General features: G+C 37.9%; 1 long non-coding RNA gene across 1 annotated transcript; it reads left to right on the top strand.

Moving 5' to 3' along the window:
- The first annotated feature begins 3,607 nt into the window (after positions 1–3,607).
- LOC129763529 (uncharacterized) lies at positions 3,608–4,164 on the top strand. The gene is made up of 3 exons (XR_008740956.1): positions 3,608–3,635; positions 3,701–3,968; positions 4,033–4,164. It is a non-coding gene; the product is annotated as an uncharacterized LOC129763529 (long non-coding RNA).
- The last annotated feature ends 4,561 nt before the right edge of the window (positions 4,165–8,725 follow it).

Genomic DNA, 8,725 nt, shown 5'->3' with positions numbered 1-8,725 from the left:
AACTCAATACCAGATGCCAGATTAAAATAAAAAGTTTGACAAATTTATTGGAAAATCAAAAAATCAAAAAAAAAATAATATTCAGAATACACTGTTAAAAATCTCACTCAAAAATTCAATTCAATAATAACAAAACATCATATTTCAGAACATCACTCTTCGATATTCTTTTGTATATTTTTATTGGAAAGCCCTTCTACTTCAACAAAGTTTGACGTATAGTGAAGCGGTGACGGACTCTTTAAAACGGAGATATAAATTTTTGAAAATTTGTGAAATTTCAATAAAAATTAATATAAATAACAGAATCTACATGCGATTCATCATGAAAAACAATATAAAACATTTTATCCTAGGACTAACCGTTTTCGAGAAATAACCAATTTATTATAATGAAAATAATATTAGTAAAATGTCCGAGTCTCAATCCTAGTGTGCAGCAGCAGTATGCATTTTCTGATATTTCACGAACATGATTTTAATTAGTTTCAATTGGTTATATCTCGATAGCGATAATTCCTAAGATAACACGTTATGTATAGTTTTTCATGTTGAATCGCATGTAGATTCTATTCGTCACTATACGTCACTATACGTCAAACTTTGTCAAATTAGAAGGTCTTTCCACAAAGCAAACGCATATTAATCATGACTGAGATAAAATTTCATTAGATTTTGGCGATTCCAGTAATTTGTTGTTGTCTTAAATTATAAGGACTTCTTCAGGTCATTCGACTCTATCAATAGTTTGCTTTCAAGGCATATAACTCGTATACATTTTATTATTTCGAATGGAGTGATAACCTCCAACGTATCGCTCTATTTTTCGAATTCCCTCAAATATTCAATCATTGAGAATTTATTTACTTTGGTCTGCCCAATCCTCGAGTATGCTTGCGTAGTATGGTTGCCTTACTATCGAAATGACGTTCAGCGAATCGAGGCGATTCAACGCAAATTTGTTCGGTACGCTCTGCGAAATTTACCTTAGAACGATCCTTCAAATCTTCCAAATTACGAAGATCACTGCAATTTAATTGGACTAGACTTACTGAGTCTACGTAGGGACATCGCTAAGGCGATATTCTTATCAGACCTGATCCTTTCGAATATCGACTGTTCTGATCTTCTCCAATTAATTAAGTTCAACATGAGGATACGAATTTTACGCTTTATACTTTCATTTGTGTTCCCTCTTCACGCACTAATTATGGGTATAATGAACCCGTATCGATTATGTGCCGTGTTTTCAACCGCTCGTTTACTTCATTCGATTTTCATCAGACCCGTTTATAATTGAAAAAGTTTTTGTTTAACGCCCTTAGATATTAAGTAAAAACTATGTTAGATTTAAGAATATCATTAGGGCAATTCTGTTCAGCCCTGTTGATAACAAACAAATAAACAAATGAAATACGTCAACCTTGCGGTTATACCACATACATAGCCCACTTCCTGTTTTAATGGTTGCCTGGTTTCCAATTTCCGAGTATGTTTTTTTACAGTGTATTCTAAATGTAGCTAATTAGTTTTCCAACAACTGTGTCAAACATCATATTTTGATCAGACAACTGGATTTTAATAATACATAATACGCCGTTTTCAAAAATAAATCGTTATCAAAATTGGTGATATTATAATGAGAATTGTGATTTTGGGTAGCTTTCATCGTAAGTACCAAGTTTTAAAAAAAATCAGAGAGGATTCGGTCAAAATTTGCTGCTTTTTTTTGGCCGATTTGGCGTGGAATTGCTCTATATTGAACTACGACTTAAGCTGTAGTGATAAAAAAAATCTAGATTTTTGCACTTTATACGATTTTGGATAAACACAATACAGGTCAGACTCAATTATCCGGAGTATCGATTTTTTTTTTCACTCCGGATAATTGAGTCAAAACATGTTTGCATGTTTTTTTCGTTTTTTTGAAAATAAAAGAGGAATTTGATTTTTGATTCATCCCCTTAAAGTCAGAAAACACCTTTCTCACATGAAAAAAATAATTTATCCAGATTCTCTCATGAGGTGTTAGACGATCACATTTGATGAAAAAAATCCTCCTACGCATATGTTCGAATTTCAACAATGACAGAGTTACAGAACTTTTTTTTTTGTTTCGGACTCTGTTGCTTCAAACTGGCTCTACATTAAAAAGTACGCTACGGAAGACGACTTTGATGCTTTCATTTGAAAGATGAGAAAATTTAGTACAGGATATAGTAGTGGAACAACTAAATTAGTGAATTTTAATAATATTTTGGAAGTGAAACACTTAAAAGTTAATAATTTTTAATGTGTTCTTATTAATTTTATTCTAAAAATTTATATTAAACTAAATTGTTTCTATAAATTAAAATGAAGTTCTTTAACCGCTCCACAATTTGTTCTTTGACGCATAACTTCTATCTTTCTTAATTTGGCTGCAATATCGATATAAACAATTCCTGGTGAAAATTCAAGTAAAATCTTAAAAATTCACGATTTTTACCCCACTGCACATGTAATGGCCACTTGAACTTCACCTTAACGTTGAAAGGTTGCATTTCTTCATGAAATAAGCCATATTTGAAATATAAAAAAAATATTTTTTTCCAAACTGAATATAATCGAGTCCAAAATTGTATATAATCGAATCACATATAATCAAGTCTGTATATAATCGAGTCCGACCTGTACTGTATTCTATTAGTCAAATCATTTCATTTGATTCCAATATTGAGGGGATTGCAAAAAATACAAAGTCGACCATTTTGTGGCGGCGACCTTTTCGAATTTATGTTGCTCATAGTGTAGTGTATTCTGCAAATTAAGCCATTCAGCCATTTTTTAGCGGCGGCCAAATTGAATTTTCCAAGATCATGGAATGCGCAGTTTCATAATGACAATAGAATTAAATGTTTGTTCAAAATTTCAGATCAGTAATTCAACAGGAACGGGGTCAATATGCCAAGGGGAATATGCCAAGTTATGCGAATTAATGTTGGTAGGGATGGCTCTCACCATTGAGTGGCAGATTCTTCGACTGAAGGAGGCCTCAAGGTTGTGTAATTTTTTGGCACTTTGGTCTTCTGGAAGGCCAAACCGTTTGTATATGGCTTATGGAGAATGGAGAAAAACACTTTGGGAAAATACTCTAAACACTGGATTTATTGCGATGTTGCTCTGTAAATGGTTAGAATTGGAATGATGTATGGCTAAGGTTTGTATGCTTCTTACACTTTCGCTTGTAAGCGTTATGCTGTGCATCGTGTTATTGTTCTGATCAGGGCTAGTTATTTTCGAAGCTAATAAATGGAATTTAATTTTATACCTACTCCTCTCACTTCCACTGCAGTCATGTTCGGTGGTTTCGTTTCAGTGTATCGGGATGTGATGGAAACGAAATATTACCCAGTTCCAAACATAATCGAGCAGTCATTGGCCCGATGTCGACCGAAACGAAGTAACATGCTACAAAAGTGCTGGAATCTACCTCCGCCTTACCCCCCGCAGGCAGCACTGTCTATAGTTGAACTATAATTGTATGCAATTTTTTGGTACTGAGCGAAACGGCATCACTGTAGAGATTGCTTTTTCTCTTTCTCTCTGAATTGTCATTTAAAACATAACAGAGAATGACTCGAGAACTAAATTTTGTAAGTAAGGATAATTTTGATATTTAATTATAAAATATAAATGATGTTTCCTTGATTAATTTCAGTAACAATATCAACAACACGGAGACAAAATACAGGCGAATTTGTGGTGAACGCAGCTAGTCTTTGTTAATATATCGCGTCAAAGGAAGGAAAGCAGCAGCAACAGCAGAAATGTATAAATGAAAATGAAAGAATAGCGGTGATCTGGATGGAATGAAAACGGAGTTTGCAGCTTCGGTAAAGTATTGTTTTTGGGATCAGACCAAAGCGCTCATCTCACCATAATCACCAACAACAACTTCAACACGAACGTAACCAATTTGAATACCCGTAAGTATGACTGGTTTTAATTTTTACTTATGATATGAATTTTGATCTCTTAATTTCATTTCAGAATAAAAAACTCATCCATCTCAACAGTCATGATTGCCCACGCAGTTAGGTGTGTCTGCTAGAGGGAACGAAAGGGACAAAAATAATTGAGCCGACTGCGATTCCGATGAAGAAATTTGTAGCTGACGGGAGTTTGCTGATGACGGTATAATCGCTACGAATAGCAACAGTGCACAATTGTATGAATTTATTATAAATAAATATTTGTAAACAACGCAATTTTTTGTTTTTTTTTGCTTAACATTAAACTTTTTGAAAACACACAGCCATAAAAACGGTTGAGCAGTACTGCAATCGGTCGACGCGGTGCCAGATTGGCACAGGTTTGGCTCGAAATTGGTTGTCGAATACGAGAGGTAGGTCGACAAAATCGTTGCAAAATGGCACGATATCGGTATCGTTGTCGACACCGTTTGTTGGGACCAATTCGACACAACAATGTAGAGTGGGTACCTACGCATACTGAAACATTGACTCTTCTGTTTCGTTTCTTTTCTCTTTCGTTCTCTTACAAGTATGAAAACAGAAGCTTTCACTGACGATTGAAACTGCTCGAACGGGTTATACTTATTTCCATATCGCATATTGAAGGACGCTTACTGCATTCAGTTGTAAGTTTAGTTTTAGCAAAATGGATCGTCGCGGACTGTGTTCCAATAAAAGGGAAACAAAAAGAGGCAAACTATCGGAAATAGCTGCGAAGTTTATCAGACGTAGTGAGGACGGGCTGTTGTATTCGTGCGATATTGATGATGCAAGGAAATGCAAATACACGCAGATTAAACTGGACATCAACAATTTCATAAGACATTTCCGAACATTGCATACCGAAATGTCGACGGCTGCGGGCCTGTTTCAGGAACAAGAACCGCTTAAGAAAAAAGGAAGGGTTGTCACAAAACGCCCAGCAGCGATTGACCAGCAGTGGCTAACGGAATGCATGATCAAACTCGTTGCATACCATAACCTGCCCCTTTCTTGTTTCGAATGGGAGGGCATGAAGCAACTTCTTGAACCCTTAAAAGCAGCGCTAGCATTGCCAATGGACACAAGATTGATAAAAGGGCGTTTGTCTGATGGAGCAAAACTTGTGAAAGCGAAAATTGTTGCGGAGGTGGAAGGTAGACTTATCTCATTGAAAAATGATTCAGCAAGCCGCCATAATAGGCACGTGTTAGGAATACTGGCACAATACGCTCTGAACGAGGAAATAGTGGTACGAACGCTTGGTGAGTCACAAACAAGAGTCAAAAACATTTAAATGGTTTCCGAAATATAAGAGCGCATTCGCTTGAGCAATCACACGCACTCACACAGATATACAGGACACAGACACATGCAAACGGATCACGTATCGCTGAACGAATTTTATCTACAGTGGCTGATTACGATTGAAAAAGTGAAACACTTAGACTCTAATCCATTTTCAAAACCACTCGCGGAATCTCTGGACAACCGTTTAGTCAATCTTCGTAGTTCCAGGGCATTCAAAATGTCGTTGTATATTGATCCGCGTCTCAACTTTGTTGACTCCAATCTCTTTCGTAGTGAAGAGAAAGAAGAAATACAGGTATGAATTACCTATAATTGCCCACCTAACCTAAAGAAATATGCATACTCATGAACACATGAACCTATGGAGATACATATACATGCCAAACCGATATAATAATTCTCCGATTTTCGTTAAAAGTGGTAGTTTTGTTTCTTATCTTATCTTATCGGGACTAATACCCGATTTTTTATTTTTTTTAAATATGGTGTTCATAACTCGAAAAGCCTCGAAAATTTTTGCCTCATTTTTGAAAAAAAAGGAAATTGATTTTCAGACCACCCTAATAAAAAATAAAAAATACGGGTCCAATATTTTGCAATAAGGAACAAAAGTATCACTAGCACGAACAACTGCGAATAATTATATCGGTTTGGCATGGAATGGATGTGCACACGTACGCATAAAACTATACAAATGTACACTTACAAGATATACATATGTTAGTGTACAAACACGCTCAATACTATGGCGTAACAATCTGTATACAGTGTTCCTTTTGTTACAGAGTTATATTGTGGAAACGTTTGCTCGAATCCAGCAGCTTCAGTCCTCACGTTTCTTTGTTTTTAAGAGGCTTTAAACTTTGCAGTTCATTCGCCTCCAAAGATTCAGTCCTCAGTACCAGCGACTTCAGATATACAGCAGATTCCAGCATAGAGGAAAATGAGAACGATAAGATTCTCACAGAATTACTAGAATGTACCACGATAAATCGTTTCTTATCCGATGATAGCAACTTTAATCAACAGCTCAAATCCATCGAGGTGGAGAAGAGACGAAACTCCGACTTCGACGTCTGGAGATTTTGGATGGACAGGAAGGCTACCCATCCTGTATTGAGTGCTGTTGCTGCAGTAGTTCTGGCAACCCCTTCAAACCAAGTTTCCGTTGAACGTGCTTTTAGCGCTTTATCGTTGATTCTAACGAATATCCGGTCAACACTCAGTGAAGATTCACTGGAAAATATTTTAATGATTAAACTGAACAAACCTGTGTTCCAAAAAATTGTTTCAAAACTGTGCAACCAGTAAACCAACTTATTCTTCTTTTTTAACAATAGATATTAAACATATGAACTATGTGGCTGATACTTTTCTTTGCTTTATCTACTAACATTGATATAAACCATACTACATAATGAAATATACTTCATTGAACTAAAAATTATAACAGTCATTTTTTTTGCGTTATTTTTTACGCGATTCGTTTAAAATTACGCGATTTGTTTTACACGAGTTGCTCGAAATAACGCGATTATCGACTATGTCTGGAAATTTTCAGCGTGCTCACGTAGAAATGCGAGCACACGCACAAACGCGTGCACACACACACACACACACACATAGGCGCACACACTCGCATACACGCGCACACATGCACTCACACATGCACTCACACATGTACGAACACACGCACATACACACGTGCCCACACCTGCCTGCCCTTCATGCCGGGAACATAGTGGAGGAAATGTGTCGCGAGGAGGGCACCTGGAACGCTGTGAACAGTGTAATCGTGCACATCATGTCCGAGCTACAGCGGAAGTGGAGGGTCGACCAGCGTGGTAATAACCCCTGACCGTAGAAGAGAAACAACTGCGAGGGCTGCTGCAACGGACTGTACCCCACGAGAGTCGCTGTGACGGAGTGCGCGTTATGTTGGAGGGCACTGCCTAATCGGCGCTTCGTTGGGAAGATAAATCCTGCGAGGGTGGCTGTGACGAGGCGCGCGTCAAGTTGGAGGGCGCTTCCTAATCGGTTCACGTCTCGACAGGTGAGAAACCCCGCGAGGGTGGCTGTGACGGGTTGCGCGTCAAGTTGGAGGGCAATTCCTAATCGGTACACGTCTCGACGGGTAAAAGGAATCCTTTGCAACGGATGTGCGCGGCGGAGTACAACTGATTAGTAAATGAGATATACAGAGAAAAAAGGGAAGGATCAACGCTAGATAGAGTTGAAAACCGGTGAAGTGCATGAGCACAGCCGCCCCCTGAAGTAGTCGCCTAGATGTGGTCCCGGGGGGAATGAGGGTTACGAGTAGAGGGCTTGGTTTTTGTGGGTGCGATCCCCACTCGACGTCTGGGTTATCCCTTCCCAGATAAGGCTGGAAGAGCGTTCCTCACCTCTATAAAAAAAACACCTTCACAAACACGCACACACGCACACACGCGCACACATGCACGCACGCAAAAAAAAGCGCACAAACGCACACAAACACCCAAAAACGCGACGAACATACACAAATACACGTGCACGCACAAACACATCCACACATGCGCGCACACAAACATCGGGCTGCCGGATACTCGGCTATCAGGACTCGAAGCTGACCGGATATTCGCTATCCAGTATCTGACCAAACCCCTATCCGTTTCATCACTAATTTACACGCTTACTACTAGCGCCGGTAAATGATTACTCCTGCAGGCATACTGTACAAGCCTCACTGCACCGTTTTCATTATTTTCAGTGAATAAGTTTCGAATGCAGCAAGGAAACATTCATTTCTATACAAACTGCCAAAATACATGGAGGCTTCAAATTAATTTTCAAGTGACGATTTCTAACGTCGCTTTTGTTTGCAGAATGAACGGAATTAACGTGAAACGAAAGGAATATGTACGAAAGAGACGAGATATTTTTCTTACTGAGCGTGGAGAGAGAATGGGTATATTTTTAGCCTGCATGGTACTGCGGCAAAACGAGAAGCGATAGACACATTATTGAGTGACGATGTGCCAATTGAAGTGAAATTGTCAGGCCCTGGTTCTGATTGTAGCTGTGTCGTGCATCACATATTGCCATACCAAAAATTGTTTTCGTTTCGAAACGTACAGACAATTGGTTTAAATAAAACGCAGAAATACGTATTTCAAGTAATTAAATAATTTTTTTTTTTCAAAAACGTTTATCAATCAGACTCAATTACTTATTATCTAACGCTTAAAGAGTCAAATTTCATCTTAAAATATAACTTTATTTCTATATAATTAACACTAACAATTCAGTAATAACTAAATCTAACACTAGATTGATTGGACAGGATTAGGATTTAGGACTAGGATTGAGCGAGTGGGATAGTTTGGTTTGATGAGGAAGGAAGGAATCAAACAGAGATATCATTTCTTTTGAGAAATTTG

This window comes from Toxorhynchites rutilus, chromosome 1 (genome assembly GCF_029784135.1).
Source record: "Toxorhynchites rutilus septentrionalis strain SRP chromosome 1, ASM2978413v1, whole genome shotgun sequence".
In the NCBI taxonomy this organism is placed as follows: domain Eukaryota; kingdom Metazoa; phylum Arthropoda; class Insecta; order Diptera; family Culicidae; genus Toxorhynchites; species Toxorhynchites rutilus.
Note: the sequence above shows the minus strand (reverse complement) of the source record. Positions and strands in the feature narration are given on the sequence as shown.